This window comes from Salvelinus sp. IW2-2015, unplaced genomic scaffold (assembly GCF_002910315.2).
Source record: "Salvelinus sp. IW2-2015 unplaced genomic scaffold, ASM291031v2 Un_scaffold2776, whole genome shotgun sequence".
Classification (NCBI taxonomy): Eukaryota; Metazoa; Chordata; class Actinopteri; order Salmoniformes; family Salmonidae; genus Salvelinus; species Salvelinus sp. IW2-2015.
This window is the reverse complement of record NW_019944078.1, coordinates 11,803-20,853: the sequence shown is the minus strand read 5'-3', so window position 1 is coordinate 20,853 and position 9,051 is coordinate 11,803. Positions and strand designations below refer to the sequence as shown.

General features: G+C 41.5%; 1 long non-coding RNA gene across 2 annotated transcripts; it reads right to left on the bottom strand.

Moving 5' to 3' along the window:
- Window positions 1–1,278: 1,278 nt before the first annotated feature.
- LOC112074722 (uncharacterized) lies at window positions 1,279–8,568 on the bottom strand. Of its 2 annotated transcripts, XR_002894818.2 has the most exons (5): window positions 8,166–8,568; window positions 7,673–7,836; window positions 7,026–7,096; window positions 5,243–5,321; window positions 1,279–3,892 (listed from the first exon to the last, which is right to left on the bottom strand). It is a non-coding gene; the product is annotated as an uncharacterized lncRNA (long non-coding RNA). The 2 variants fall into 2 exon arrangements; XR_011477089.1 differs by lacking the exon at window positions 1,279–3,892 and having other exon boundaries at window positions 5,215–5,321.
- Window positions 8,569–9,051: the final 483 nt, after the last annotated feature.

The window sequence follows — 9,051 nt, the reverse complement described above, 5'->3', positions numbered from 1 at the left end:
CATCATACACCTTCCCCTGGTGTCATGCGGAAGTGAGAGCAGAAATGACTTGATTATCTCGTTCTGGGATTGAATACAACCTCTTGGAGTGAGAGGTCCGCCATTATTTTTTTGGGGGAGGCGCGAAGTTGGACCTGGATTCGCCTCCTGGAAAACCGTCGTTATAGGTGAATATGATCTCCGGCTTCGATTTTATTTGATACATGTCCAATATCATCCTAAAGTATGTTTTTCAATATAGTTTAATTATATTATTGACATTTATTCGGGACTTTAGACGTGATGCTTTGGAGGAATTTGTTCAAGAAGGAGAGTTAGCGCCGCACGGCCAAGTGTGCTTGCTAATTCAAGAGGGAAATAGTTCGTTCTGGATCCAAACAAAGACGGTTCGAGAAAGGACCCCTTGTACAACATTCTGATGGAAAATCAACAAGATAAGGACCCAATTTGGGATGCGATTTCATATATCTGTCGAACTGTGCTATCGCTACCGTTTGTCTCTAATCAATGCTGCTGTGTGTTAGCTATTGTAGTAAGTTAATATCAGATATATTGTGTTTTCGCTGTAACACTTAAAAATCGGAAATATGGCTGTATTCACAGATCTTTGTCTTTCATTACTATCCACATATATTTTTCTGAAATGTTTTATGATGAGTAATTGGTAGTTGACGTTGGTGTCTGTATTTACTCTGGCTACTCCCGTGCGATTTCTGACTGTAGCTATGATGGTAGCTATGATGGTAGCAGTAATGTAAAACTGATTTATAGCTCAAATATGCACATTTTTCGAACAAAACATAGATTTATTGTGTAACATGTTATAGGACTGTCATCTGAGGTAGTTTTTTCTAGGTTATTTAGGTTAGTTCTAGGTTAGTTAGGTTAGCTTTGTGCATGCTACCTGCATGCTACCGGTGCTGTGAAAAATGTCTGTCTGTCTTTGTATTTTGGTGGTGAGCTAACATAAATATACGTGGTGTTTCGCTGTAAAACATTTAAAAAATCGGAAGTATTGGCTGTATTCACAAGATCTTTGTCTTCATTTGCTATCCACCATATATTTTTCTGAAATGTTTTATGATGTGTATTAGTGTTTCTACAGTCCTAAGTGACATGCCCTTTTATAGACAAGCTCTTGAAGAGAGACATCGCTTTTGGAAATCTCACTTCCGGATAGGAAATGGTCTGTAAAAAGAGTTCTGTTTCACTTAGAGAAATAATTCAAACGGTTTTAGAAACTAGAGAGTGTTTTCTATCCAATAGTAATAATAATATGCATATTGTACGAGCAAGAATTGAGTACGAGGCCGTTTGAAAATGGGCACCTCTTTCCAGTTACTCAATACGCCCCCGGCAGCCATAAGAAGTTAAACAATGTAAGAGAGCAGCAGAATGGTTCAGGAAACCTTCCTCTCAGTTCCTCTCCCCTGAATTCTGCAAATTCCAAAAAGTGTATGAGCAAATTTAATCTCATTCTTCGGATACCTCCAAAAATATATGTTCCTAACATATTCCAAGAATCCTTAAATAATATAAAGTCAACTTGGAAAATCGTTAATCAACTGTTGAAAAAGAAAAAGGCATCTACAACTATTCCATCTCAATGTATTGTTGTAAATAAGACCTATAGTGATCTTGATTGTATTTCATGTGAATTTAATAACCTTTTTGTAAGTGTGGGTTCCTCTCTGTCAAAGAAAATTGAGAAAACAAAAGGAAATCCCCTGGATTACATTAAGGGATGTTTGCCTTCTCTGCTTCAGTTTGATCCTCCTGATGTAATATAGGTGATGGCAGTAATTGATAATTTAAAGATATCAGCAGCAGGTCATGATGAGATTGGTGCCTCTGGTGAAATCACTGTCTCACGATTACTGAGCCTTGAATGAATATCTTCACCAGATCTATGCAAACTGGTATTGATCCTAAAGATTTGAAAATTGCCAAAGTGAATGAATGAATACGCTCTTGGCATTTTTTATTTATTTTATTTGTTTTACCTTTTATTTAACTTGGCAAGTCAGTTAAGAACTAATTCTTATTTACAATGACGGCCTACACCGACCAAACCCGGACGACGCTGGGCCAATTGTGCGCCGCCCTATGGGACTCCCGATCACGGCCGGTTGTGAAACAGCCTGGATTTGATCATCAAATTTTACTTTCCAAATTGCATTATTACAGTTTCATGATTAGACATATAATTGGCCAAATACAGCTCATTCTGAAAGTATTCAGACCGCTTCCATTTTCCATATTGTTACGTTACAGCCTTTTTTTWAAATGTAGACCATTTCTTCCCTCATCGATCTACACACAATACCCGATAATGACAAAGCGAAAACAGGTTTTACTAATTTGTTTCACATTTATAAAAACAAAACGTATTTACATAAGTATTCAGACCCTTTACTATGAGAATCTAAACTGAGCTCAGGTGCATCCTGTTTCCATTGATCGTCCTTGAGATGTTTCTACAACTTGGAGTCCACCTGTGGTCAATTCAATTGGTAGGATATGATTTGGAAAGGCACACACCTGTCTATATAAGGTTCCACAGTTGACAGTTCACGTCAGAGCAAAAACCAAGCCATGAGGTCGAAGGAATTGTCCGTAGAGCTACGAGACAGGATTGTGTCGATGCACAGATCTGGGGAAGGGTACCAAAACATGTCTGCAGCATTGAAGACAGTGGCCTCCATTCTTAAATGACAGAAGTTGGCCAGAGCTGGCCGCCTGGCCAAACTGAGCAATCGTGGGAGAAGGGCCTTGGACAAGGTGGTGACCAAGAACCTGATAGTCACTCTCACAGAGCTCCAGAGTTCCTCTGTGGAGATGGGAGAACCTTCCAGAAAGACAAGAATCTCTGCAGCACTCCACCAATCAGGCATTTATGGTAGTGGCCAGATGGAAGCCACTCCTTAGTAAACGGCACATGACAGCCCGCTTGGAGTTTGCCAAAAGACACCTAACGGACTCTCAGACCATGATAAATAAGATTCTCTGGACTGATAAAAGATTTTACTCTTTAGCCTGAATGCCAATCGTCACGTATGGAGGAAACCATACCTATGGTGAAGCATGGTGGTGGCAGCATCAGGCAGTGGGGATGTTTTTCAGTGACAGGGACTGGGAGACTAGTCAGGATCGAGGGAAAGATGAACAGTGCAAAATACAGAGAGATCCTTGATGAAAACCTGCTCCAGACCACTCAGGACCTCAGACTGGGGTGAAGGTTCACCTTCCAACAGGAAAACGACCTTAAGCACACAGCCAAGACAAGTCTCTGAAAGTCCTTGAATGGCCCAGCCAGAGCCCGGACTTGAACCCGATCAAACATTTCTGGAGAGTCCTGAAAATAGCTGTGCAGCAACGCTCCTCATCCAACCTGACAGAGCTTGACAGGATCTGCAGAGAAAAACGTGAGAAACTCCCCAAATACAGGTGTGCCAAGCTTGTAGCATCATACCCAAGAAGACTCGAGGCTGTAATCGCTGCCAAAGCGACTTCAACAAAGTACGGAGTAAAGGGTCTGAATACTTATGGAAATGTGATATTTCCGTTATTTTTTTAAATATAAATTAGCATAAAAATTGAACTTGTTTTTGCTTAGTCATTATGGGGTATTGTGTGTAGATTGAGGAGGGGAAAAAACTATTGAATCCATTTTAGAATAAGGCTGTAACGTAACAAAATGTGGGCTGAATACTTTCCGAATGCACTGTTGTTATGATTATGATACAAAACAATGTGTTTATGCAACGGCTGTGCAACTACCAGGGCCAATGTGGCGTCCCACAGGGTTTGATAATTGGACCTCTGTTATTCCTAATCTCCATCACCTTGCTGCTGTATCTTCTACCGTACTTCTCTTTGCTGAAGATACCAACTGGATTTAAAACACAAAAATAAATGAAGTCAACTCAGGAATGGACACATTTCTGAATGGTTCCAGATAAACTAATTATTTTTAAATGTTTAAAAAATACAACTTCATTGTATTCACTAGTAAGAATAAGAAAGATTGTCAAGAACAAAATGATCCAGAATGTCAATTGACTGGAGATCAATGAAATGGAACAGCTCACATCCACTAGATTCCTCTGAATTGTAATTGATGAGAAGTTGTCCTGGAAACATCATTCTCATTCACTCTGCAGTACATTGAAGAAATGTGTTGGTATCATCAGAAAGATGACCGCTTGGTTCATCAGACTTCCTAACTCTTTACTATAGCTTCATTTACTCATATCTCATTTACAGTGAGACAGTTTACCTAAACCCTTCAATGGATTCTTCCAGGTTAATTCTGAAATCCATCTATATAACACCAGACACTGCGTTAACCTTCACCCTCCCCACTGTTGCGCCTCACATAGTCAATTCTCTTTCAGATACAGAGGTACCATATTCTGGAATTCTTGTCTTCACATTGCCAAAACCTCATCATCCCTCAATAAGTTCATGCGAAGACTGAGGGTCAGCCTGATGAACCAAACTACTCAGTAATGTCCTCCATGAAGACTGGGGGTCAGCCTGATGAACCAAACTACTCAGTAATCTCCTCCATGAAGACTGGGGGTCAGCCTGATGAACCAAACTACTCAGTAATCTCCTCCATGAGACTGGAGGTCAGCCTGATGAACCAAACTACTCAGTAATTCCTCCATGAAGACTGAGGGTCAGCCTGATGAACAAACTACTCAGTAATCTCCTCCATGAAGACTGGAGGTCAGCCTGATGAACCAAACTACTCAGTAATCTCCTCCATGAAGACTGGAGGTCAGCCTGATGAACCAAACTACTCAGTAATCTTCTCCATATAGCCTAACTCTCACATACACATTTAAACAAAAAAACATATGTTTTTTGTGATTAGTGATTTATTGATTTATACATTTATAATTCGTTGTTTGTGTTATCTGTTGTAACAAACATTTTACTTGTTGTACTTGTATATTGTATATAGTTTTATGTGGTTTTCATATCAGCCCTTGGGATTCCACCACATGCCGTTTGTTGCATTTATTAGTTATCTTTATGGTTGTTTATCAAATATTTTCATATTTGTGCAACATTTTTTAACTTTAACTAAAATGTAAACTGTAGAAGTTTGATTTTCGAAAATTTATTTAATTAGTAAATCGTTTTTTGGTATTTATTTATTTTTAATCACTTGTTTTCTTTGGTGCACATAAAGCATTTAAGTAAGTCAGTGGAGCAGCGAGGGTCAACCTACCTCACAGAAGACAAGATGCTGTTGGGTCTTGTCTTTTAGAAAACAGTTGTACGTGTTCAGCAACGATAAGAACTCAGCCCTGAAAGAAACACAATGTACACAGTAAATGAAGGATAGTTGAAATCACTGTTAAAAAAGTATTGTTAAATTGACTCTGTTGGGAGTTGTCTTATCCCTCAAGAGAGTGGTACACTGGAGTTAATGCTGATAACTGGAGATCYTTGGGACGGAGTACTTCTAACTCCATTAAGAGTAACCAGAGACGGGGAGTTACATCTATGGAGTTATCCACAGATGTGGGATGGGCCTCATTGTCATATTTCCCAGCATGCTCTGTTGCAGGTCGATTTTTTTTTCTTGTTTATTTCAGCATCTGTGTTTTTACATGTACGTTGAATGTTTTTGACTTTATGCTACACAAAAAGATAAGAAACCATTTTTTCTAAACGGATCCAATCTGTAAGTGGATGGATTTATAATAACCGTTAGTGAGATAAATGTTCCATAAATGTTCCACTTCCACGGTGACAGGCATTTGAAATTTTGAACATCTTGGCATAGTTCTGTTATAATCTCCACCCAGCACAGCCAGAAGAGGACTGGCCACCCCTCATAGCCTGGTTCCTCTCTAGGTTTCTTCCTAGGTTTTGGCCTTTCTAGGGAGTTTTTCCTAGCCACCGTGCTTCTACACCTGCATTGCTTGCTGTTTGGGGTTTTAGGCTGGGTGTCTGTACAGCACTTCGAGATATTAGCTGATGTACGAAGGGCTATATAAAATAAACTTGATTTGATATGATTTGATTTGAAATGCAAGTTGTGAGTGATCTAAAAGCAGGAGATATTTTTATGCAGATTGGCTTCCAACACAGATTGGTTATCACATTGCAATCCACCCTAATGTGCCACATGAAGAAATATTCAAACAAGGCTTTACGCCCTTATAGCTGAAAGGAAATACACTGAAACAGGAATGTACTCTGTTGGTGTTAATTGCTCATTTAAATGGCAAGGGAGTTGATTGGCYCAGCAGTCTAAGGCACTGCATCTCAGTGCAAGAGGCGTCACTACAGTCCCTGGTTTGATTCCAGCCTCTATCACATCCGGKCGTAATTGGGAGTCCCATAGGGTGGCGCACAATTGGCCCAGCATTGGCCAGGGTAGGCCGTCATTGTAAATATTAATTTGTTCTTAATAACTGACTTGCCTAGTTAAATAAAGGTTTTACATTTAAAAAACAACAACACTGAAAATAGTAAAATGTCAGTTGGAGTTCAATTTAATTAACTCTCAGAGTTTGATATTCGCTCCATTTACTGTCGTTTAACTCCCAAAATAGCAACACCYTGACCAGAGAAGTTTAACTCCCAAAATAGCAACACCGTGACCAGAGAAGTTTAAACACAAGATAAGGGTTGGACCATATAAACCCCCAAAATAGAGTTACATTTAACTCCTTAGGAGTTGAATTAACTCTTGCAATTTTACTGTGTATGTTTAATAGTGAATTGTAAGAATGCCATAACATTCTGGAACAACATCTAAGATATTAGATTGGATATAAAGCACAAGATAATACACAGCTGAGATATACAGTATGAAAACTGAAAGCATAACTRTCCATTGTTATAGCGCTCCTACCCTAGTTGTTATGTATAGACAGTATCTCGCTTGGACTTTTGAACTCTAATTTAGACTTCTCGTTTCTTCTCTTCTGTACGGACCTTCACGTATTCTATCATCATGGAATAATCAACAGAGTCGGTAAAACTCAGTAACGACGTACCTTGACAGCACTCGCCCGTCTCTCATAACCACATGTGTATTCATCATCGTGGATTCAAACCCGATAGTCACCTGCACGGACAACAATTGACTGTGTTACTAACCCAGTAAACAGGTTAACGATCCTTCTGTATCTGAATTAGAAATGGCTGCACTTCATTGTAACATGTTTCCACATCAGATTTCATCTGTATTCTAGTTGGTCAGAGTAATGTTGCTGTGTCAGACAGCGTTCTGATAGTTGAGACTCTCCCAAATGGCATGTCAGTCCCTCTATAGTGCACTACTTTTGACCAGACCTACACACTTTATATAGGGAATAGGGTGCCATTTGGGATGCTAAACAGTATCTTAATGCCTCCCCTCTCTGTCTAAACCTGTTCTGGTTGTTGGAATGGAATCCAAAGTATTTCAAACCAACAACTGCCAGTGAGAGAGACAGACAGACAGACAGACAGACAGACAGACAGACAGACAGACAGACAGACAGACAGACAGACCATGCTTAAACAGAGTGAATAAAGCAACCCACTAAACACGTTAACTAACCCCAGATGAAGCCTCTCTACTCTCCCTCTCATTCATTCCCTCTCTTTATCTCTCTCTCTTTCTCTAAATATTGTCTCCGTTGAGAGCTTTAATACGTACCTCAGTCGGTAGACTGCTTCAGAGGGAGTGGCCTGGCTCTGCCTGAACCTGTGTGTTGTAACTTTGGACTGTGTGTTCTCAGAGTCACAGTGCGTCCTCTCAGCAGAGAGAAAAGACCGTGGAACCAGGGAGCCAATGGCAACATTCCAGAGTCAACAGCAGTACTGTAAACAGAAATGAATTGTCCCCGTTTGTAACAACCAATCCCGTGAGCTGTTAATAACAGGTAGCCGGAGGGGCGTTATACTGGTCTGTCTGTCTGTCTGTCTGTCTGTCTGTCTGTCTGTCTGTCTGTCTGTCTGTCTGTCTGTCTGTCTGTCTGTCTGTCTGCTCCACACCAGGTAAGAGGATAGACTCTACCATAACAGCATGAGTAACCCTCACTTCTCAAACACATGCAAATGAGAAGCATTTGATTATGGCAGGAATACGAACTCTGTCCGATTGGTTATTTGTTTACCAAGCACACATATACAGTACATTAATAACCCACCTTCTTACAGCCTGAATCCAGTAGTGTATGAATCCTGTGTGGTTGAGCTGCTAGCTAGGTAGTCATCCCTCCATAGTGGTGTTGTAATTCCCTGTGTCGCTTCCCGCGTCCCTTCCCGCGTCCCTTCCCGCGTCTCCTCCCGCGTCTCCTCCCGCGTCTCCTCCCGCGTCTCCTCCCGCGTCGCTTCCCGCGTCTCTTCCCGCGTCGCTTCCCGCGTCTCTTCCCGTGTCTCTTCCCGCGTGTCTTTCCGCGTGTCTTCCCGCGTGTCTTCCTGTGTCTCTTCCTGTGTCTCTTCCTTTGTGTCTCTTCCCGTGTCTCTTCCTTTGTGTCTTCCTGTGTCTCTTCCTGTGTCTCTTCCTGTGTGTCCAGAATGAGAAGCACGTTAACGTTGTGAAGTGAAAGAGAAGAGAGTGAAGGCAGGAAAGGGGTTAATCATTACAGAACATGTAGAGGCAGACGGTGAGGGAGGGAGAGAGGGAGGTGGCTGCGTGTGTGTGGATGTGCGTGTGCGTGTGCGTGTGCGCGTGCGCGTGTTGTGTGTTTTGTGTTGGGATGTGCCGTGTGTGTGTGTGTGTGTGTTTGTGGAACACGACAGGTGACTGCATGAATTAACACACTTTACCTCCAGCAAACACTTCACCAGTCAACCCACCTCCAGATCACCTGTTTACCTCGAGGGCCAGACACCAGTCAACCACCTCCAGATCACCTGTTACCTCGAGGGCCAGACCACCAGTCAACCACCTCAGATCACATGTTTCCCCAGAGGGCCAGACACCAGTCAACACCTCAGATCACCTGTTTCCTCGAGGCCAGACACCAGTCACCACCTCAGATCACCTGTTTCCTCCGAGGCCAGAACGTCAACACCTCAGTCACCTGTTTC